Below are 24,915 nucleotides of genomic sequence, written 5' to 3' on the forward strand. Positions count from 1 at the left end.
AGCAGTTATTTCCCTAGAACCTGGATTTAAACTTGGTCTTCTGGCTCCAGATCCAATGTTCTTTCCATCCTACTTGACTTCGTCCCATGAAACTTTATGATCCAACGTCTCCAATACATAAAGTTTTGTAAAATGCTTTCCTCACAACAACTCTATGCAATAAGTAGTATGAATACTGTCATTTTCATTTTATGAAGGAGAACACTGAGACTCAGCAAAGATACCTGATGTTCATACTCACATAACTAGGAATATTGGGAGCCAGTAGTGTCCCAATTCCTAGCACACATTCTGCTCAAAAGCCCCATAAAAGTTATATTTCGTATGAAATATTCTCTTTTACATAGCTGTCTGCCTTTTCCAAGCAAAGTTGGTGAGGTTCAGTTAAAAGGGAAAGGCAGTAGAGTCATAGTAACAAGGTACCTAAAACAGTCATACCCTAGGACTCAGAGATCCTACCCATAGGCATATGCCCTAAAGAGGTCAAAGATAGATTCCTTATGCACCAAAATATCCTCAACACTTTTTCTACTACTGTCCCCCTCCAAAAACCAAAAAAACCCACAAAAATAATATAAACATTAATATAAAAGATGAAGGGCAGGAAAACTTATGAAGTAGAGATGATATGAAGATAAGTGGATATGGTGAATATGAATGAAGACTAATACCAAGCAGACATATGAAGCATGAGAAAAAAAAAATAAAAGTACAACACAGTTTTCAGGAACAAAACACACAGAAGCACTAGAATAGGACTAGGCTCGTCTGTGAATAAAAAATATAAATGCACCTTCCTACCTTCTCTTTTTTACTGGGTTGCTCTACTGCCCATGTCAAACTACCTATTTGTACTGTCCATTTTAGTCCACATGGGGATTAGACTATAAACTCCCGGAAGACAGGGTCTGGTTGTTTTTGTTGAAGGCGGCGGTGTTTTTCCCCTCCTTTTCTTTGTATCTCCGATGTTTAGCTCAGCACAAGGACTTAATAAATCTATATTGAGTTGTATTTTCTCTTCTTCCAGTTTTAGATTATGGGGCTGGTGGTGGAGGTTGTTTTTTTAAAGGATGGGTCTCTGGAGTGATACTGGCAGAGGAAAATGATATAAACAAGTAAAATAAAAATTCTTGGAAGATAAAACCGACACGTAGATCTTCAACACAGCCCGACTCTCAACCCAGGCTAGCTCAGCACGAGAGTACCACGCTTCCCCTAGTAAACAGCTGGGGTCAAGGTCAAGGGGACCTGGGCACGTGCAGGGCTAAGGCCTCCTTCGATTGGAGCAGGGGAGAAAGGGGGCGGATTTGACTCAGAAACAACCAGGTAGGGACGGAAAAAAGGCTGGCCCCTATCTAGCCTAACAGGAGAAGGGAGGGGAGGGCGGAGGCCGTAGTTCCGACGCCACCGTTTTTTGCCTGGAAAGAACTTTTTCCTCCCCAGCACCAGCTGCAACCTTTCCTTTCTGGCCGGCTGGCTCCCTTCGCCTCCGGGGCTCGCCCGACCGCCCCCTTTAGCCTGGGCTACCCTCCGGGGCCTGCAGCGCAGCCGCGCGCTAGGGCCGGACTCACACGCCCCCTTCCGCGCCCCGCCTCAGGCGGGAGGTCCGGCGGGGGCTGGCGGCCCAGAGAAGCGGAGCCCCAGCCTAGGCCCAAGGCTGGCGGCGTCGGGGCGGGGAATCCGGGCGGCTGCGCCCCACCCCCGCTGCAGAGCCCCGAGGGGAGGAGGGCTCCGCCTGCGACAACCGGGCGCGAACCCACCTGCTCGGGAAGCGGACGGCAGGGCAGGAGGAAGTGCCGGGCGCAGCAGCGGCTCCCGCCGTCCGCCTGGGGAGGAAAGAAGGGGAACGCGCAGGCCGAGGAGGGGAGGAAGAGGGCGGGGCCGGAGGGCGGAGACTGTGGCGTCAGTCACGCTCCGGGAGCTTTAGTGCCATCCGGCGGAGCCCCCTCTAGTGGAAATGAAATTACACAATGCGAGGTGGGGGAGGGGAGAGGGAGGAGCTTCCAGGAGTCAATCAAGCCCCGCCCCAAAGTGCTGGGGTGTTCTCCTGCCTGAATATTCCCTTCCCCTGCCTGGGCAGGGAATCTTGTGCTTTGAAGTGCCATTTACCTACTATTCACTGCAGAAGCTGAGCTGAAAGTCTCTAACGCTGCTGACCAGTGAAGAATAGGATGCTCCCTGAGCCAAACTTAGCCCAATCCAATCCACCAATCGTGTGCCGGACGGTGAGATCAGCACCGGGATGCAAAAACGCGATAGCGTTAGATCTATCCTGGAACAGCCACAGGCAATCTCCGAGGGGAGGCATTGAGATCCAGGAGGACCCGGCTGAGCCTGCTATTTCTGTTTTTCCTCCCCTGGCCCTTTATCCCACTGCTCACCCCAAGCTTGTTTCTTCTGGTTTCCAAACGATCGCTTCTAAATACGGCTACCCTCCCCCGACACCACCTTCCTATTATTTGTACTTTTTTTTGCTTGTAAAGGAGTCATACTATAGACATTGCTACCATCCCACCAATCACCTTGTTTTATTACCTATATTTTGTTCTTTTGTTCATTGACGTCTGACATCTCGGGTTTTACTGACATCCTGGACTCCTTTCTTGAATATCCTCACCTTCTCTCCCTAGGAAGGAGACCATTCTTCTCTTTATCATGAATAGCTGTTAACTTGACATTGACAGACACATAAAAGTAGTGGAATACTTAACAAAATTAAAAAAAAAACACACATATTAAGGAGAGAAACAAATTCCCTTTAAATAACCCAATTTTAGAAACAGAAATTGAATAAATCATAAATGAACACTCAATTAAAAAAAAAAAAACACCCAGATGGATTCACAAGTGAATCTGATGAAACAATTTTATTTTATTTTATTTTTTTAAATTTAATAGCCTTTTATTTACAGGTTATATGTATGGGTAACTTTACAGCATTGACAATTGCCAAACCTCTTGTGATGAAACAATTTTAAACAAAACATGTATATACATATATATATTCCAATAATACATAAAACACAGTATAAGAAGATATTCTTCCAATCTCTTTCTATGATACAAATATGGTCTTGATACCCAAACCAAGGAGAGACAAAAATAGAGGAAGAAAATCATACAGTAGCATCCCATTTTAAATAAAAATGTTAAATAAAATATTATCAAGTAGGCTATAACAAAACATTAGAAAGATGATAAACTATTACCAGTTTAGGTTTATACCAATAGTGGAGAACTGATTTAACATAAGTATAATAAGTATAATTATAATAAACCATTTTAATTATGTATATGAAACTTAACTACATCAACAGATGCTTAAGAGCCTTGTGGACAAATCCATTGGTCATTTCTATTAAAAATTCTAGAAATCATAGGAATAAATAAAATTTTACTTAATATCATGAATAGTATTTATCGCCAAGAGCAAACATATGTAATGGAGAGAAGTTAGAAGACTTTTGCAATAAGAACAGGAGTGAAACAAAGATGCTCATCTTCACCATAAATATTGAATATAGCACTAGAAATGCTAACTATAGCAATGAAAGGAAAAAGAAATTGAGAGAATTGTCAACTGGACCAGAATGTTTCTTTAACTTGTGGGTTGCCAAAGACAGATCAGAGACAAGGAAGTCAGGAATCAAATAGAAGTTTAATTTCAAAGTGAGGGAAACTTTTTGCAGCTATAAGGCCTCTCTGTCCTGAGAAATAAGAATTGCTAAGGTAAAGGCAGAGCTTGGATACATGAAAGAAGCATTATCATTTCTAAATTCTGAGTAAGTAGTTCCCATAGTTGACCTTGGGCTTGGGTCCTATAGAAAATAAAAGCAAAAAAGTACAAATAATAGTAAGGTGATGTTGGGGGAGGGTAGCCATATTTAGAAGAGAAACAGAATTCTCACTTTCTTGAGAATCATCAAGTCTTGTGATTATTCAATAGCTACAGAACCAGAGTTAGCATGTTAGGAACAGGAGTGTAATATCTGGTTCAATTCATTTAGCAGTTAAAAAAAATAGGAATTGTGAGCATGTCAAAGGATGTAATGGATGGCTTTAAATTGTAGCTTGTTAGCTCTTAGGTCCCTAGGAAATAGGGGGAGGTCCAACAAATCTAAACAATTATTGATTAATATGAAAATTATAAATCCCTCAGTAAACACTTGGTGTTAGTCAGAGTAAAATACTTTTCTAAAAGGTCAGATTATCCAGAGCACAAAGGATTGTTGTTATGCCAAGCTCAGGGCCTTAGATCTGGGAAACAGAGTATATCATAATATCTTGACAAAATTAAGCATAGGCCAATAATTAAAATATTTATTAAATTAATTATTTACAAAGCTTGGTGACTTGGCAACTAAAAAAAGGTTAGAATATACATGGTGTGGTAGGTATGAGCAGTCAATAATTAGTGTGAAAAAGATTGAGATAGCAACCAAATAAACTAGCAGATGCTTTAAAAATATTTTAAATATAATTTAACCCAAATATCCTGGTCATATTGAGAAATAAAATAATTTGCTTACTTCCCCCCCCAAAAAAAAATTAAGCATAGACAAAGAGAAAACAAAATTAACCCACACAAGTCATTAACAATTATAAATGTGTATTATATTTATGTACATCTATTTTTATTGATAAATAGTGGATAAAGTGCTGGGCCTGGTGTCAAGAAGACAAATTTTCCTGAGTTCAAATCTGGCCTCAGACTCTTACAAGATGTGTGACCCTGGACAAGTCACTAACTCAGTTTGCCTTAATTCCTCATCTACATGAGCTATATATATAAAATGAGGTCAAAAAGGAAATGGCAAACCATTTCAGTATCTCTGCCAAGGAAACCCCAAGTAGAGTTATGAAGAATTGTACATAACTGAAAGATGAGATATCATATATGTGTGTATATATATGTGTGTGTATGTGTGTGTGTGTTTATGAAACAAACAAAATCCAGCAAAAAAGAGCTAAAAGAGAAATTCCATTCAAAAATAACTATAGAAACAAAAAATACTTCAGAATATATTTTCCAAGATTCACCAAGGGACAATATGAATCTAATCATAAAACATTCTTTGCAGAAATAAAGGCCTAAATCATTGGAAAAACATTAATTGCTCATTGGTAGATTGAGACAATACAAAAGAAATGGCAATATTACCTAAATTCGTTTGCTTATTCAGTACTGTGCCAAATTCCCCAAAGAAAACTATGTAGAGCTAGAAAAAATAGTGATAAATTTCATATGGAGAAATAAAAAATCAAGAATCTCAAGAATAATAATGAAAAAAAAAATGTGAGAAGGGAGTCTATCAGTACCAGATCTTAAACTGCATTACAAAATAGTAAGCATTAATATGATTTGATATCCATAAAAAAAAGAAATGAAGCAATAGGAGAGATTAGGTGCCCAATATATAATAACAAACATAGTAATATAGTATTTGATAAATCCAAAGTTACTGGTTAGTGGAAGGAAGACTCAATATTTACAAAAACTGCTGGAAAAACTGGACAGGAGTATGGCAGAAAATGGGTTTAGACCAATATTTCACAATAGATGTGTATCTTAGCTGTAAGTCATATCATTAACATTAGAAAAGCAAGGAAGAACTTAAATTTCAGATTTATAGATAAGGAAAGAGTTAAATTACTAAAGATAAAATGAAAAATATTGATTATGAAAGAAAATTTTTTACATATGTCTGATATGATAGAAATTAGAAATGAAGTATATAACTTGCAACAAATTTCTCTCATAAAGATACATAAGGAGAAGGGAGGATTCTGAGAAGATGGCAGAGTAGGTCGGTGTAAATTTTAAGCTCTCCAAATTTCCCCCACAAATATACAAATTTGTGCCTTGGGGAACATCGACTGGTAAAAAATTAAGAGGACTTGGAGCAGAACTGGGTCCTCCAGGTATAACCCCAGAAGATCTGAAGAAAGATGTGGGCTGGGATTAACCCCTATGAACTGCAAACCCCTCTGGGGCTAGTTCTGTAGAAACACCCATTGGGGATCTCTGGGGCTACCTGAGTGTGGCTGGAACCTCAGCAGGAACCACAACAGGTGAAGTTGGGGTCTGAGTCTGGGAGGACTGAGGGAACCTTGGCTAATAGGGAACACCAGGCTGGGCTATACTATGGGGACAGAGACTGGGGGGAGAAGGAACCAGCACACTCATGAGTGCTGAGGCAAGGGGTCAGGGATGCTATTGGCTGCAGGTTTTTGCTGGAAGATGGAACTCTTGGTTTGAGGTTCCAGATCAGAGGGGAGAGCTGAAGTGAAGCTAGAGGCACCATCATCCCCCCACCCCACCATTACAGGTAGTTTCATTAATACCTATTATTAAAAAAAAAACAAAAAAAAAACTGGCAAAAAATAAAGAACTTCACCACAGAAACTTGATATAAGAATAAGGAAGACGGGTTCATCTTCAGAGGAGGACACTGAAGTAAAAAGAGCTTCTTCTACCCCAAAAAATAACGTGAAATGGCTCCCTGCCCAGAGAGAATTTATAAAAGAACTCAAAAAAGAATTCAAAAATCAAATGAGAGACATTGAAGAAAAACTAAAAATAAATAAATAAAGATCATTAACAAGATTATGGGGAAAAAAAGGTTAACCAACTAGAAAAGGAAATACTGAGACTCAAAGATGAAAATAACTCTTTGAAAATTAGAATTGGGCAAACAGAAGCCAGTAATGTTATGAGAGACCAAGAAATAACAAAACAGATTATAAAAAAATGAAAAAAGTGAATAGAATGTGAAACATTTTATAAGAAAAATGACAGATCTGGAGGACACATCAAGAAGAGAAAATATAAGAATAATTGGACTGTCAGAAAGTTGTGACTGAAAAAAGAACCTTGACACAATAATGCAAGAAAAAATGCTGATCATTACCTCAATGGGATCCTTTGTGGAAAACACATAGAAATATTATTGCTAAATTTCAAAATCCTCAAGGCAAAGAGAAAATTTTGCAAGAAATAAGAAAACAATTTAAATATGCTGGAGCTACAATTAACATTAACAATAGGGTAGCTCAAAAAAAATACTGGGGAAGAGTTAAAGTAAAAATAATAATTATATTACATAAATGAAGTGCAGAGGAAGAATAGACACAGAGACATTAGAGGGGAAGAGGAGGGCTCATAGTTCTGAAAAGCTACTTACATCGGAATGGGTTAAATAGGCAACACTTCACATATACCATGAAGGATATAGCACTCTCCAAAATCTATAAAGAAATAAAGGGTGAGGGATGGGTGGATGGGGAAGCAAAAGATGAGGGAAGAAAACAAGGGAAGGATCCATGGGTTGGGGGAGGTTAAGTAATAGCAAGGCAAATTAAGAAGCAGAATTAAAGCAAAGAATCAGCAGAGATAGGAACAATATGTATGTGTATGTGGAGGAGGGGTGTGAAGGATGTGTGTGTCTATGTATGTGTGTGTGTCTATGTGTATCTATGCATGCATATGTAATATATCTACATATATATACATAAATATGTCCTTTCTTAACTATCATCTACTGAAGGAGGGGATGAAAGGGGGGGGAAATAAAATTAAAAAAGTGTGCAGCAGAGAATAAAAGAACAATTTACAAGAAAGTAAGAAAAGATGGACACTCATTAATATGATATCTTCTAATATATATATATATATATATATATATATATATATATATATATATACTTTCTTGAACTGGTAATTTGTTGTTATATATTTTGAATCCTCCCTGATGTTCTGCTGGGCACATGACAATGCTCCCTTTTAGTTTTGTTCTATTTTATTTTGTATTCCTTTTCTATTTTCTTATTTTTTAATAAAATAAATTTTTAAAAAAGGTACATAAGCAATGGGTTCAAATTTATTAGATTAAAAATGATTTCTTAATAGACAAATAGTTAAAGAATGTGAATAGATAGTTTTCAAAGGAAGAAATCCCAAGTTATCAACAATTAAATTAAAATTTACTAAAGTTTAAATCACTAATAGCTAGAGAAATGCAAATTAAAGCAATTGTAAGGTTTCATTTTAAACCTATCAGACTGGCAAAGATGACAAAGAAAATGAAAAATGTTGAATAGATACTCTAGTGATGGTTAAGCTGTGAATTGGTTTAGCCATTCTGGAAAACAATTTGGAATTATGCCCCCAAAGTTAACTAAATTGTGCGCATGTCCTTTGACCCAGTTGTACCATCACTCAGCCTTTACTTCAAATAAATCAAAGAAAGAGGAAAAGGATTAATAAGAGCAGAAATAATTATAGTAGACCTTTTCATGGTAACTCTAAATTGGAAACTAAAGGGATAAGGATTTCTTCTTGTTGGGCAATGTCTAAACAAAGTGTGGTATATGAATATAAAGGAATAATATTTTGCCATAGGAAGTGATGAAATGGATAATTTCTGAAGAAATTGGAGAGAACTTTATGAACTAAGACAGTAAAATGATCAAAAGAACTACAATTTGTATGATTATAACAACAAAACAAATTTTAAGACTTTAAAAGTTCCCCAATCAATCTAATCATAAATTACAAGTCCAAAAGAATGAAGATGGGGAAGCAAAGAATGAGGGAAGAAAACAAGGGAAGGATCCATGGGTAGGGGGAGGTTAAATAATAGCAAGACAAATTAAGAAGCAGAATTAAAGCAAAGAATCAGCAGAGATAGGATATGTACATGTATGTGGAGGAGGAGGTGCTATTTGCTTCTTGGCAGAAAGGCAAAGAACTGAAAATACAGAAACATATTTTCACACATGGTCAATGTGGGAATGTGTTTTGTTATATAAAATGTTTTAAGGGATTTGTTTTCTGTTGTTTTTTGTTATTTGCTCAGTGGGGAGGAGATGTAGAAGAAAGGACAAATTAATTTTATAAAATAATTGTTACTTGAATAACAAAAAAAGTAATTTAAATTCATTTTTTAAAATCTTACAAATACAATGAACTCTGCATCTTAGTACAAAATTTCCTTTGCCTTTCATTCCCTCTAGCCAAAAGCAAGTATTCAATTGACATTCTTGATAAATGTTGTGGCTAACTCTTGTGATTATTGCCATAGCAAAAGACTTGATTACCATTGCAGACTTTTAATGAATGTTTACACAAAGTGTCCAACTTTTTTAGAGTCATCTAGCTTGCTCAATGGTGGTGTGATTAACAAATGCCTTCCAAAGCCTAATAGCAACAGAAGCTGGTCATTGTTTTGTTCTGAGGCAGAGGGAGGGTCACCAAAATAATACAATTACAAGTCATTTCACACTTTTTTATTTTCTTCTATTCTCCTTGATAAGAATTTTAGAAACCTCCCCTTTTGTTGCCAACTTGCTGAGTACATAGAAAGAGTCTAATAAAAACTTATTGAGTGACTGATAAACTTTGGAGGGGTAAGACATGAGATCAAAACAAAGAAAATTGGTTTAATCATTTGAAGAATAGATTGGATGGACTCATTTCTAATTTTTTTTGTTGTTGTAAATATATAAAGATTAAATAGACTTTTGGGAATTTAATCATTATATGTAATTTTCAAAAAACATTCTGAGTTTCAAACAATGACTTTTGATGTGTCTTAGCCACAAAAAAAAAAGTCACTAATTGTAGGTGGGATGCAAGAGTTTCAAGGGACTTGGGGATTATCTATTCCAGTTTCTTCATTTGATAGATAAGCAAAAGAATTTCTGTGACCTACCCCCAAGATCATAAGCTAGTTAATGGTAAAAAGAACAAACTTTATTACCAACGTTTATACCTTTAATTAATGCATAGGATTATAAATTTAGAACTGGAAGGAAATTAAGAAGGCAACTCCCATTATTTTATAGGTGAAATCATGAAGATGGTAAGCCAGTCAGAGGTGGGATGTGAATTTAGATACACTGATTTCAGAGTGAGGGTTACTTTTATTTCTCAAATTTGTATAGCTAACATTTCTAGAACTTTATACACTAGTATAATATGTAATTGAATATAATAATAGAAAGAAGAGACATTCTTGCTTTACCCCTGTTTGTGATGATAAAGCTTCTAAGGTTTCTCCACTGGAAATAGTACTTGCTCTTGATTTTAGATATATGGTTTTGATCATGAAGAGAGGCCTATCCTTATCCATGATTTTCAATCATATTAATGTTGTATTTTAACAAAAAGCATTTTTCTGAATCTATTGAGATAACTATATGTTTTGTTAATTTTGTTATATAATTATACTAATTGTTAATGTTGAATTAATCTTGCCATTCTCAGTTATTGTAAATTGTTTCTGAATATATTATTGGAATTTCCTTACAAGAGATTATTTGAAATCTTCATATCAATATTAATTAACTAGTTAAATCTAACTATAGTTCATAATATCTTAGATCTAGAGTACAATTCAGTGTCTATCTTGTATAAGGGAGGGAAATAAAGCCTAGAAGGGTTAAAATGTGAATTGTCCAAGATGACATAAACAGTAAGAGGACTCAGGTCCAACACTCTTTTCACTATACCATAATGCCTCTCACAATTATCTTCTTTTTTTCCCCTTTACTAGTTTGATTAGCAGGACCTTGCTAGTTTCATAAAAGTTAGTTCAGTGCCTTCTATCTCCATTTCTGAGAATAATTTTTGGAGTATAGGTATTAATTTCTCTTTAAAGGTCTGACAGAACATAATTGTAAATCCAAATGGCCCATAAAGTTTTTTCTATGATATTTAATTTATAGTTTTGCTTGACTTATTTTTCTGATATTGGGTCACTGGATTTCTATTTCATGCTTTATTAGTTTGAATATTTTGTATTTTTGTAATCATTCACTTTTCAGTTTTGCTGGGAAAAGTTTTTATATATCTGTTTCTTTTATTTCTGTTTATTTCATCTCTGTTGTCAGTTCACCTGGCTTTTTTTTTGGGTGGGTTAATTTGGCTATTCTCTCTTTTTATCTTGATCAAGTTAGCAAATGGTATATTAAGATTTTTATTCTTTAAAAGAAACCATCTCTTAGTTTGTTAGTTTGATTTTTTATTTTATAATTTCTCAATTTCTACTGTAATTTTAAAATTTCTTCTTTAAGATATTTTTAATCTGTGCTAATTAGTTTTTTCTAGCCTTTTAAATATTTTATAGTCAGTTCATTGAATCACTTCTATTTTGCTAGTAAAAGTTTTCAGAAATATAATTATTTCTTTGAAGACTGCTATAATTGTTATATGTTGTCCTATAATTGTTAATATGTTGTCTCATTGTTATTTATTGTTTCTATTTATTCTATTAACCACATTTAGTATGATATTACTTAGTCTCCATTTAGGTCTATATTCTTTAGTTAGTCAAATAGTCAAAAAACACTGATCACCTGCTTTGTGCTAAGGATACAAATAAGGAGAATGAAATAATCCCTACACTCAAGAAATTTATATTCTATTGAGAGTAACAACATATATTTGTAAATATAGACATAACAAATAAAGGGATTTCCTAAAAATCTCAGTGAAATTTAAAACTTAATTCTGTATATGCAGGTATACCTTGTTTTATTGAGCTTCACAAATTCTGCATTTTTTCAAATTGAAGGTGTATGTGACTAATATATGGCTATCATGTTTAAAATTATTATACATGTATAACCTATATCAGATTACTTGCTATCTTGGAGAGGAGGAAGGGAAAAAAGGGAAGGAAAAAATTTGGAACACAAGTTTTACAAAAATGAATCTTGAAAACTATCCTTACATGTAATTGGAAAAAAATAAAATACTATTAAGTGGGGAAAAAATTGAAGGTTTGGAAAAGCTTTGTATCCAGCAGATCTGTTGGTACCATTTTTCTAACAGCATGTGCTTACATCATGTCTTTATGTCACATTTTGGTACTTCTTGTAATATTTAAAATTTTTTCATAATTATTATTATTTTATTTATTATGGTGATCTATGGTTAGTGATCTTTAATGTTGCTATTGTAATTTTGGGGCGGCTCCACTAACTGTGTCCATATAAGATGATGAACTTAATTGAGAAATGTGTGTGTTCGGACTATTCACTGTTCATTTTCCCTTCTCTCTCTCTCTTCCAGCTTTGCTATTCCTTGAGACACCATAATATTAAAATTAGGCCAATTAATAAACAAACAATGGCCTTTATGTGTTCTAGTGAAAAAAAAAGAGTCAATGCAGCAAACTTCATTGTTGTCTTATTTTAAGAAATTTCCATAGCAACCCCAACCTTCAACAACTACACTAAGGCAAGTCCTCCACTAGCAAAAAGATTAAGACTTGATGAAGATTCAGGTGATGATTAACTTTTTTTTTTTTTTTTTTTTTTAGCAATGATGTATTTTTAACTTAGGTATATATTGATTATTTTTAAATATAATACTATTGCACACATGATAGACTATGGTATAGTATAAACATAATGTTTATCTGTATGTGTATATAACTTTTATGTGACTTTATTATGGTGATCTGAAACTGAATTTGCAATGTCTCTCAGATACTTGTATATAAAGAATCCACACAAAATAAATATCTTGCATTTAATACAAGATAATTGAAGAGGAAGGAAATCAGGAAAACTTACAGATAGAAGTTGGTGGATGAGCTGCATCTTGATTTCTTTTACTATAAACTATTTTTATTGCATTATTACATTTAAAAGATATGTTTAATATTTCTTTCTTTTCACATTTGTTTTTGATTACTTTATATTCTGAAGCGTGATCAATTTTTGTAAAGGTATTAGGAAATGGATGTGTTATTTCTTAGGATTTCAAACTTAGAAGAAATTGTAGAAGTCATTTAGTCCAACTCTACACAAAGCATGACTCGTCCATTCAAACATCCAGTCTCAGCCTCAATACCTTTAACTGAAAAACATTCACTACATTTTGCTCAATCCATTTTTGGATAGCTGTTAGTTCTTAAACTGAACCAAAATCTATTTCTCTATAACTTTCATGCATTCATATTATCTCTTTGTACTCAGTGACCAAATCATATAAATCTAAAGATATGTGTGGTAAGATCAAGGATGTACCAGAACAGGATCTTGAGAGCCTTTTGTTAAGTGTAAGCAGTGTTAACATTTAAACCATTAAAATGATCAAACTCTACAAATGATGTCTTGATTTATTATTTTGTTGATTGTCTAGGCTTAAGAAAGTGTTGGAGATGTGCCCAAAGGGCTATAAACTGGGCATACCCTTTGATCCAGCAGTGCTATTACTGCTTCTATATCCCAAAGAAATCATAAAGGAAGGAAAAAGGACCCATATGAGCAAAAATGTTGATAGCAATTCTTTTTGTGACAGCAAAGATCGCAAAGAATTAAAAAATGGGTAGATACACATCAGTTGAGCAATGGCTGAATAAGTTGTGGTATATGAAGGTAATGGAATAGAAGGTAATGAAATATTACTATTCTATAAAAATAATGTTCTATAAAAAATGATGAATAAGCTGATTATAGAAAGGCCTGGAAAAATTTACATGAGCTGATGCTAAGTGAAACAAGCAGAACCAGGAATACGTTGTACATAAAAATATTAAAAATGTGCAATAATCAACTATGAAAGATTTGGTTCTCAGCGGTTCAGTGATCTGAGGCAATCTTAATAGACTTTGGATAGAAAATGCTATCTGCATCCAGAAAAAGAACTATGGAAATTGAATGTAAATTAACACATGCTATGTTCATTTTTTTTTTTTGTTTTTTTTCTCTCTCTCATGATTTTTCCCCTTTGTTCTGATTTTTCTCTCCTAATATGATTCATACAGCAACATTTAAAAAATAAAATAAAAAGAAAGTGATAGAGTGATAATTTTGTTTTCTAGTTACCTTCTCTAGAAAACAAAATTATCACTCTTTGCAGATGATATAATATACTTAGAAAATCCTAAAGAATCAACTAAAAAACTACTGGAAACTAACAACTTCAGCACAGTTGTAGGATATAAAATAAATCCACATAAATCATGAACATTTCTGCATGTTTACAACAAACTCCAGCAGCAAGAGATGGAAAAAAATCCATTTAAAATAAGTGTAGATAATATAAAGTATTTGGGAGTCTACCTGCCAAGAAAAAAAGCAGGAACTGAATGAACATTTTTTACAGGAATAAAGTGAGATCTAAACAATTGAAAGAATATCAAATACTCATAGATAGGCTCAGCTAATATAATAAAATTGATAATTCTACCTGAATTAATTTACTTATTCACTACCATATCAATCAAACTTTCAACAAATTATAAAGTTAGAAAAAATAATAACAAAATTCATCTGGAAGAACAAAAGGTCAAGAATTTCAAGAGAATTAATGGAAAAAAATTCAAAGGAAGGTGGCCTAGCTATTTCAGACCTAAAAACTGTATTATAAAGTGGCAGTCATCAGAAGCATTTGGTACTGGCAAAGAAATAAGAGTAGTGGATCAATGGAATGTCAATGACTATAGTAACCTAGTGTTTGAAAAATCCAAAGCTCCAGCTCCTGCGATAAGAATTCACTATTTGACAAAAATTGCTGGGAAAACTGGAAAACAGTATGGCTGAAACAGTATGACCCACATTTTAACACTGTATACCAAGATAAGATCAAAATAGGTTCATGATTTAGGTATAAAAGGTGATACTATAAGCAAATTGGGAGAACAGTAGATCTGTGAAGAGGAAGGATTTTATGGCCAAAGAAGAACTAGAGAACATTATGAAATGCAAAATGGATAATTTTTATTATCTTAAATTAAAAAGGTTTTGTGTAAACAAAACCAGTGCAGTCAAGATTAAAAGGGAAACAGAAAGCTAGGGAAAAAATTTTACATCCAGTGTTACTGATAAAGGCCTGATTTCTAAAATATATAGAGAATTGACTCAAATTTATAAGAAGATAAAGTCATTTCTCACTTGATAAATAGTCAAAGGATATGAAAATACAATTTGCCGATGAAGAAATTGAAACCATTTCTAGTCATATGAAAAAATGCTCTAAATCATTATTGATCAGAGAGATACAAATTAAGTCATCTCTGAAGTACCACTTCACAGCTCTCAAATTGGCTAAGATGACAGGAAAAGATAATGATAAATATTGGAGGGAATGTGGTAAAACCCCATTAATACATTGTTAGTGGAATTGTAAACTACTTTAACCATTTTTGAGAACAATTTGAAACTATGTCCAAAGAGCTATCACACTGTGCATACTCTTTGACCCAGCAGTGTTTCTACTGGATTTATATCCCAAAGAGATCTTAAAGGAGGGAAAGGGACCCATATGTGCAAAAATGTTTGTGGCAGCCCTTTTTGTAGTGGCAAGAAACTGGAAACTGAGTGGATGCCCATCAGTTGGAGAATGACTGAATAAATTATGAAATGTTATGGTATATCATTGTTCTGTAAGAAATGACCAACAGGATGATTTCAGAGAGGCCTGGAGAGACTTACATGAACTGACACTAAATTAAATGAACAGAACCAGGAGATCATTATGCAAGGCAACACCAAAGCTATATGATGATTACTTCTGATGGACGTAGCTCTTCTCAAAAATGAGATGATTGAGGCCAGTTCCAATGATCTGTGATGAAGAGAGCCATCTACACCCAGAGAGAGGACTGTGGGGACTAAGTGTGGATCACAACATAGCATTTTCACTTTTTTGTTGTTTGCTTGCATTTTGTTTTCATTCTTTCCTTTTTAATGTGATTTTTCTTGTGCAGCAAGATAATTGTGGAAATATATAGAAGAATTGCATATGTTTAACATATATTAGATTACTGTCTGGGGAAGAGGGTAGAGAGAAGGAAGGGAAATAAAATTGGAACACAATTTGCAAGGGTGAATATTGAAAACTATACATATGTTTTAAAAAATAAAAAGCTAAAAAAATGCTCTAAATCACTAAGGATAAAGGAAATACAAATTAAGACAATTCTGAGGTATCATTTCACATCTTTCAGATTGGCTAAAATGACAGGAAAAGATAATGGTAAATGTTGGAAGGGATGTGGGAAAACTCGAACACTAATGCATTGTTGGTGGAGTTGTGAATTGATCCAACCATTCTGGATTGTAACTCTACCCAAAAGGCTATCAAACTGTGCATATCCTTTGATCTAGTGGTGTTTCTACTGGGCTCTATATCCCAAAGAAATCATAAAAAAGGAAAAAGGACCCATTTATGCAAAAATGTTTGTTGCAGCCCTTTTCGTAGTGGCAAGGAACTGGAAACTGAATGGATATCCATCAGATGGAGAATGGCTGAACAAGTTATGGTATATGAATGTTATGGAATATTATTATTCTATAAGAAATGACCAGCAGGATGATTTCAGAGAGGCCTGGAGAGACTTACATGAACTGATGTTGAGTGAAGTGAGTAGAACCAAGAGAACATTGTATTAGCAACAAGATTATGTGATAATTAATTGTGATAGACTTGGCTCTTTTCAATAATAAACTTATTCAAGGCAATTCCAATAGACTTGTGATGGAAAGAGCCATGGAGACTGAATGTCAATCAAAGTACAGTATTTTTACTTGTTGTTTGCTTGTTTTTTTCCTCATGATTTTTTTTCTTTCATGTTTTGATATAATTTTTCTTGTGCAGCATGATGAATATATTTAGAAGCATTGCACATGTTTAATTTATATTGGATTGCACACATTTAAAGCAACTACTGATAGTATAAAATACTTAGCAATCTATCTGCCAAGGGAAAATCAGAAACTTTATGATGAAAACTACAAAACACTTTCCACACAAACTAAGTCTGATCTAACCAACTGGAAAAATATTAAATGCTCTTGGATAAGGCGAGCAAATATAAGAAAGATGATAATACTACCTAAACTAATCTATTTGTTTAGCCCTATACCAATCAGACTCCCAAAAAACTATTTTAATGACCTAGAAAAAAATAACAACAAAGTTCATATGGAAAAACAAAAGGTCAAGAATTTCAAGGGTATTAATGAAAAAAAAATCAAATGTAGGTGGCCTAGTTGTACCAGATCTAAAATTATATTATAAAGCAGCAGTTGCCAAAACCATTTGGTATTGGCTAAGAAATAATTAGTTGATCAATGGAATAGGTTAAGTTCAAAGGGCAAAACAGCTAATAACTTTAATAACCTAGTGTTTGACAACCCAAAGACCCCAGTTTTTGGGATAAGAACTCATTATTTGACAAAAATTGCTGGGAAAATTGGAAATTAGTATGGCAGAAACTAGGCATTGACCCTCACTTAACACCGTATACCAAGGTCAAAATGGGTTCATGACCTAGACACAAAGAATGAGATTATAAATAAATTGGAAGAGCATAGGATAGTTTATCTCTCAGACCTGTGGAAGAGGAAGGACTTCATGACTAAAGAAGAACTAGAGATCATTATTGAGCACAAAATAGAAAATTTTTGATTATATCAAATTGAAAAGCTTTTGTACAAAACAAAATTAATGCAGAAAAGTTTAGAAGGGAAGCAATAAACTGGGAAAACATTTTTACAGTGAAAGGTTCTGATAAAAGCCTCATTTCCAAAATATATAGAGAACTGACTCTAATTTATAAGAAATCAAGCCATTCTCCAATTAATAAATGGTCAAAGGATATGAACAGACAGTTCTCAGACGAAGAAATTGAAAGTATGTCTAGCCATATGAAAAGATGCTCCAAGTCATTATTAATCAAAGAAATGCAAATTAAGACAAATGTGAGATACCACTACCCACCTGTCAAATTGGCTAGGATGACAGGAAAAGATAATGTGGAATGTTGCAGGGGATGTGGGAAAACAGGGACACTGATACACTGTTGGTGGAATTGTGAATACATCCAACCATTCTGGAGAGCAATTTGGAACTATGCTCAAAAAGTTATCAAACTGTGCATACCCTTTGATCCAGCAGTGTTACTACTGGGCTTATATCCCAAAGAGATCTTAAAGGAGGGAAAGGGGCCCATATGTGCAAAAATATTTGAGTCAGGTCTCTTTGTAGTGGCCAGAAACTGGAAACTAAGTGGATGTTCATCAATTGGAGAATGGCTGAATAAATTGTGATATATGAATATTATGGAATATTATTGTTTGGTAAGAGTGATCTAACTAGTTTTCTTTGTCTATGCATTATGATATGTGCATGATATTTTAAACAAAACAATGAGGCAAGAAAGTATGTTCACCTTTATCTGTAGCTCCGAAGTGATCTAAAATGAGATTTTCTTTCATGTTACTTTGCCATTATAATAGGTTATTATTATTTCATGAAAGACTTATACAATGCTCCATACCTCTAAAGTCCTTTGAAATCATTAATATAAGTTATTTCTCACAACTGTATTATTCAGGTCAATATTAATATCATCCTTTTAAAAACTTAAGAGTCAGAAACACAAAGGTTAAGTGAGTGTTACAAAGTCAAGAAGTGAACCTGTGAAGAAATTGGGATTTGTAAGATTCAGTGGGTGAATAAAGCCTAAAATACATCTTCCATTTAAAAAAAAAAAGTGCACTTAATTCAGATCACTTTAAAAGTCAGAGGGAAAAAAGATTAATTAAATAGTATGTTCTCTCCATATCTCAAGCTGATTTGTATTGACTGTTGACTCAAGGGAATGTTGAAAAGGAAGGGTCAATAATTCTGCTGAATTACTGGTTTGTAAATTAATTTTGAGCACTTTTTCAGTTGCAGAACACAACTATCCTTTCTTTTTGCTTTTTCCTACATCATATTCTCTTTCTACAAAGTAACCTTTTTAGACTTAGAATTTTAGAAAAAATAGGTTAGACTTGAGGTCTATACTATAGAATAAATTCGCTCCAAAAATTGCATGTTGTACCTGAAAACTGTCTTGAAAAACTTGAAAGTTAGTGAATTCTGAATTCTTTTCTTTTAAAACCATAAGAAGAGAAGACAGTATGGAGAGAGCACTAGAATCAGACAGTCAGTGACCCTTTATTAAGTACCTACTATGTGCCAGGAAACTAAACCCAGGAAAAACAAAGCAAAATAAAAGATAGTCATAATTTCAAGAAGCATAAAATCTAATGAGAAAAACAACATGAAAACAACTAAATACAAACAAGACATGTTTGATATAGATTGGAGATAATCAATAGAGTGAAAACACTAGCATTAAGGGCATAGAGATTCTGAAGAAAAACAATTTGTCATTAAGATACTACTATCTTTCCCAGTCCCCTCATAAAGGATCATATTCACAATTCTGAGGCTTAATTTTTAATAAGTATCTGCTGTGTTCCAGGCACTATGCTAAATACAGGGAAACAAAAAGAAAGAGACACATTCCTTCTGCCAAAGAGTTTATAAATAATATAATGAAGGGAGACAATATACAAATGGAAGCTGAAAAGGGAAGAGGGAAGAGGTTACAGGGATACTTTGTAAAAAAGCATAATGTTATGTGGAATCAAAACCAATCAGACCTAGAGCAACTAGGTGGTGCAGTGGATGGAGCACCCTGAAGTAAGGAGGACCTGAATTCAAATCTGATCTCAAACACTTAATACTTCCTAATTGTGTGACCCTGGGCAAGTCATTTTTTCCCCTCATTTTATTTATTTAAAAAAATTTTTTTATTATACCTTTTTATTTACAAGATATATGCATGGGTAATTTTTCAGCACTGACAATTGCAAAACCTTCTGTTCCAACTTTCCCCCTCCTTCTCCCCACCCCCTCCCCTAGATGGCAAGTAGACCAATACATGTTACATATGTTAAAGTATATGTTAACTACAATATATGCATATATATCCATACAGTTATTTTGCTGCACAAGAAAAATCAGACTTAGAAATAAGATAAAATTAACCTGAGAAAGAAATAAAAAATGCAGGCAGACAAAAACATAGGGAGTGGAAATGCTTTGTTGTGGTTCACACTCATTTCTCAGAGTTCTTTTGCTGTGTATAGCTGGTTTTCCGCAATATTGAACAAATGGAACTGATTTGGTTCATCTCGTTGTTGAAGAGGGCCACGTCTGTCAAAATTGATCATCATATAGTATTGTTGTTGAAGTATATAATGATCTCCTGGTCCTGCTCATTTCACTCAGCCCCAATTCATGTAAGTCTCTCCAGGCTTTTCTGAAATCATCCTGCTGGTCATTTCTTACAGAGCAATAATATTCCATAATATTCATATACTACAATTTATTCAGCCATTCTCCAATTGATGGGCATCTACTCAGTTTCCAGTTTCTAGCCACTACAAAAAGGTGGGGAAGTCACTTAACCCCAATTGCCTCAGCAAAAACAAAACAAAACAAAAAACAATCAGACCTGCTGATAGAAAATGGGATTATCTTAAAGTTCTAAAAGTTCTGAGTCTCTGTCATTAATGTTATTGCCATTAAGTTCTTTTTTAGATTTGTCCTGATAAGGCCCAATAATAGACTATGGACATTACCTGGAAAAACACAGGTATGAAACATAAGCTTTTTGTATGCCTTCCCACAATATTAAAGAATAAAATAAGAAAAAACTTCAGTCTACTACAACTGCGCTACAAGATCCTTAGAGCTTTAGTGATGTTCACCTATTAATTTTCTCATATAGCATATTGACATTCTTGCAAAAGATGGACTTCTATAACCAACACAACAATAAAAGCAGTGGAAAATTTGTTTAAGTATCTCCATTTTTATTGCTATTGGCAGGCAATTTTCGACTGGTCAAAATGAAGAATCAAGCATATAATGTTAGCTATTTGTGTATCTTTATAAGCATATGTGTGTGTGTAGCTGACATTATAGTCATATATATATACACATGCACTAAAGTATAGTTAGTATTACATTTTTCTCTTAAAAATTTTTTATTAAAGCTTTTATTTTCAAAACATATGCATAGATAATTTTCAACGTTCACCCTTGCAAAATCTTGTGTTCTAAATTTTTTTTTCTTTCCCTTCTCCTGGTCTCTTCTTTAGACAGCAAGTATATGTTACATATGTGCAATTCTTCTATACATATTTCCACAATTATCATGCTGCACAAGAAAAATTAGATTAAAAAGAAAAAAAGAAAAAGAAAGCACAATATTTTTCTAAAAATAACTGTTGTTTTGCATTTTGATAAAACTTAATAAAAATGACATTTCAAACTGAACAGCCATCAATTACCAAAAGCTCATGCACTTTATTTCATATCTCTAGCACCTTCTGCAGGTTAGACTTTTCTTTTGAAAAACTCTCCTTTCTTTGCAGATACTTTTTTGGGTTTGGGCTCTGACTTTAAAGGAATGGGTAAAGATGTGGGAATCTCAAATAAGACAATGTAAAGAATTAATAATATTAATCATTGGTAAATTATATTTATGAATTAATATTATAAATAATTTACATGCAAATTATGACATACTAACAAAAATATTTTGTAAACACTACATCTATATGTGTTATTACTAACTATGATTTCCATTATTTCCTTTTCCATTTCCTTTTTGTTAAAATATTTCACAAGTATAGCACTTTTCATAGAAGTCTGAAGGAAAAGTAATATATGTTGTGATCAGTTTCAGGGCATTTCCCTTTAAAAGGAACGCAAGATACATTTGGGCTTCAGCTTAGAAATAAAATTTCCTTTTCTCTTTATTCTGCTTTTCAAATAATCTAAGTACAAATTATGAGCAGAAAATTCAAACTCAGTTTCCTTTGAATTCCAGCAAATTCCACAATTAGGCAGTTGTGATTTAATTAACAGAGTTCAACGAAGTGAATCATTTAATGGTATCAGTAGAAACAACTCTATCAAAATTGACTTCTTTTTATTCACTCTTGCCTCCTGTGCTTTCACCAAGCTAATTTTCTGGGCCATTCAGTGTCAGTTGTTTATGACTGATGCTGTGCAAAGCAATTTTCTACAGAGAGCACATTTTGGTGGTTACTTGACCCAGAACAAGAAGAGATGAAGCTTGTTTCAAGTAGAAGAAGCAAATAGATCAGCAAAACAAGTGGTGTTGTTGACTCTCTCAAATCCAATTTGTTGGGAAACAATTGAAATTATTTCTCTCAAACTCAAACCTTTGCTACTAGCTCCACAGGAGACTGGCTTCTTTTCTGAGCTGGAAGCCATTCAAGTGCTTATTTCATGTAGTGGATGAGAGTTAGAAAAAGATCTGAACTGACAATAGTTGGCTTTTAGCTCTGGGTCAACTATTACCATCTTGATTGAGTTACACCCCCTCTGTGAGCCCTAGTTTCCTAGTAAGTAAAAATGAGTAGGTTAGAGTATAGGAACTCTAAAGTTTCTTGAGGATTTTTCTTCTGTGATACTAATATTGCTGTATTATACCCACAATCCTTTGAATTGTTTCTTCAAGACACTTTTCTTTTCACATTCCTAAAAATAGTTATTCTAAAATATCCCCTTTCTCCTTCCTTGTCTTCTCTTGTATTGCATTTCCTTCTGTAATGACAGAGTGGTCAAGAAGGGCTCAGACCTTAGAACAATATTCAATATTTCCTTTTGGTTTCAATCCAAAATATGGAATTTTAGGGAGCCAATTTTTGGTCATGATTGAAGAACTAGTATTGTGCTATGGGAAGGAAATTTTAGCTTCAGAATAGAAAGGAGTAGCAATTGAGTTAGAACTGAGTTCTTATGCAAAAGGATGTATATTTATACATGTATTTTTATATAAAAAAGAAAATACTCTATCCCTCAGCTCTTCATACTTTCCTTATTCCTATAAGCTTTTGAGAGAGGAGAATGACACCAAGTCCCATTTCCTACTCAGTTTTCCTGTGTCAGTTAACACCTATTTCTTGGATTTGTTCTTTTCTGATGTTAAGCAGATGACAAAAGGGAGGCTGATGACTTATACAGCCCATCTTCACTTAAATCCAATTCATTCACTTCCCTGATGTTATGGTCCTCTCTGAGAATGAAGAACAAACAACATCCTTTTCTGATCTTAGATGGATAAAGATCTGGAGACACCAAGCTGTGTGTGATCTTATCAGCTTTAAAATGAACAAGAGACAGCAGGCTCAATGTTCATTCCTTTTATTGTTGACTGAAAGTCCCTCCCCACCTGGGGATTCACATCTTTTCTACTTCTAATCCCAGAGCCAAAAAAAATTCACCTTGATTGGTGAGAATCTTTTGAATACATCTTGTCTTTGACTCCAAATCAAATTTAAAAGATTCCTTTTTACCATGTGTTTAATAGATCAGAACCAGTATAGAAAGTCTATATGTACTCCAAATTGGGGATCAGGGCATTTCTATTAAATATCATTATACTTCTCTAGAAGCAGACTCCCTATTCTCTTCTATATTATGACTACTCAGTTATATTCTTTTGTTTTAAATAACTTTTTATTGCCAGAACCCATGCCAGGGTAATTTTGTACAACATTATCCCTTGCACTCACTTCTGTTCTGATTTTTCCCCTCCCTCCCTCCACCCCCTCCCCCAGATGGCAAGCAGTCCTATACATGTTAAAGTATATTCTTTCCCTTAAAAAAAAATTGGTGCCCATAGCAATTTGGCAAGAGTATATTTTGAACAGTTTCTATATCTCCAATCCAGTCCCCTAGGGTCTCAAGTTTAAACACTGTGAATTCATTAGCTTCCCCAATGCTATTTTTGTGAGAGGAAAGATTTTCTAAACAGTTAATGTGGATCTATATATACAGGTTTAAAAAAAATGTACTCAAATGCAAATTTATAAGGATTCAACAAGGAACATTTTTCAAAGTTTGCTAAGCAGCATTGCTTGCTTTGTACTCAATAAAATGGCCTCTCCCAACTCAAAGGCAATAAGAAAAAGAAAACTCATTTTGTTACCTTGAAGGGAAACCTGGTCCCTATGGCACTTCCCAAATCTCAATAAGCTCTTCTAGGAGGAATTTAAGAGCTGGAGTGAACTGCTAGTCATACCAACTTAGATGGCAAACCATATCAATTTGACTTGGTACTTGAAAATTCTCTCTTAGTCGGACAGAGCCTAGTCACTTTGCTTCCAATCACTTCCACCAAAATCCACACATCTCTGTTTTGGATCCTCACTCATGGAGCAAATATAATCATTGATTAACTTGAAAAAGAAAAGAAAAATCAGGTTTCCCACTTAAGAAAGCTAAACCCCTTTGCAATTCCAGAATAGGGACTCACAGGGAATAAAGATCAGTTAAAGACTTACTTAAAAAGGCCACGGTCTTCCATTGCATGCAGGACCAACTCTAGAAATTCTGATTTATATCTTGCCACTGGACCCAGATGGCTCTGGAGGAGCCATGTTATAATATAATAACCTTTTTGAAATCCTCTTTAAGAAGAAAGGACAAGAAACAACAGAGGCCTGGGATTTTCTGGGATTTATCCTCTTTATCCTCAGGAAGAAAACAAACTAACCTGGTTGAAAAACTTATTTGTGATTCACTCAATGCATAAGGCCATCGGTTTGAGATGTAGACAAACTTTTCTAAGTGCCCATTTCTATATAGGGCACACCAAGTTTTTTCTAGGAGTTCCTGCACTATTGACTATCTACTTAGAAATTCAAGTGAATTTCCTCTAAAACTCTAGAAAACTGCCACCAATGGATTTCAGCAAGAGTACACCTATGGGAATTTTATGCTCACAATATAACAGGGCAAAAAGGTTCAATTTCACACTAAAGAAAAGGTCTGTTACAGGGGGTTCTCAAGGCAGTAGGCAAATGTTACCCTATGGACTTATACAAAAAAGTAAACTGTCAGGTTTGTGTAATGACATAAAAAGAAAATAGAAAATTTATCTAATAGAAAATTTAAACTAACATTTTATTTATTTAATTTTTTAAAAAGCTTTTTATTTTTAAAACATATGCACGGACAATTTTTCAACACTGACCCTTACATAGCCTTGTATTTCAGATTTTCCCCTCCTTCCCTCCAAT

At 34.2% G+C, this 24,915-nt stretch overlaps 1 protein-coding gene across 4 annotated transcripts in view; it reads right to left on the reverse strand.

Annotated features, from left to right (window-relative positions):
* SIRT5 (sirtuin 5) overlaps positions 1-1,874 on the reverse strand; it is a 30,421-nt gene extending 28,547 nt beyond the window's left edge. For 2 of the 4 annotated variants that reach the window (XM_031946835.1, XM_031946834.1), the window contains exons 1-2: positions 1,761-1,862; positions 802-1,089 (exon numbers count right to left, since the gene is read on the reverse strand). The gene's annotated coding sequence lies outside the window, so the exon portion shown is untranslated. Of the gene's footprint in view, positions 1-801; positions 1,090-1,760 lie in introns of all 4 variants that reach the window. The other 2 variants (XM_031946837.1, XM_031946836.1) reach the window with 1 other exon arrangement.
* Between the last annotated feature and the right edge of the window lie 23,041 nt (positions 1,875-24,915).

Source organism: Sarcophilus harrisii, chromosome 1, assembly GCF_902635505.1.
Source record: "Sarcophilus harrisii chromosome 1, mSarHar1.11, whole genome shotgun sequence".
In the NCBI taxonomy this organism is placed as follows: domain Eukaryota; kingdom Metazoa; phylum Chordata; class Mammalia; order Dasyuromorphia; family Dasyuridae; genus Sarcophilus; species Sarcophilus harrisii.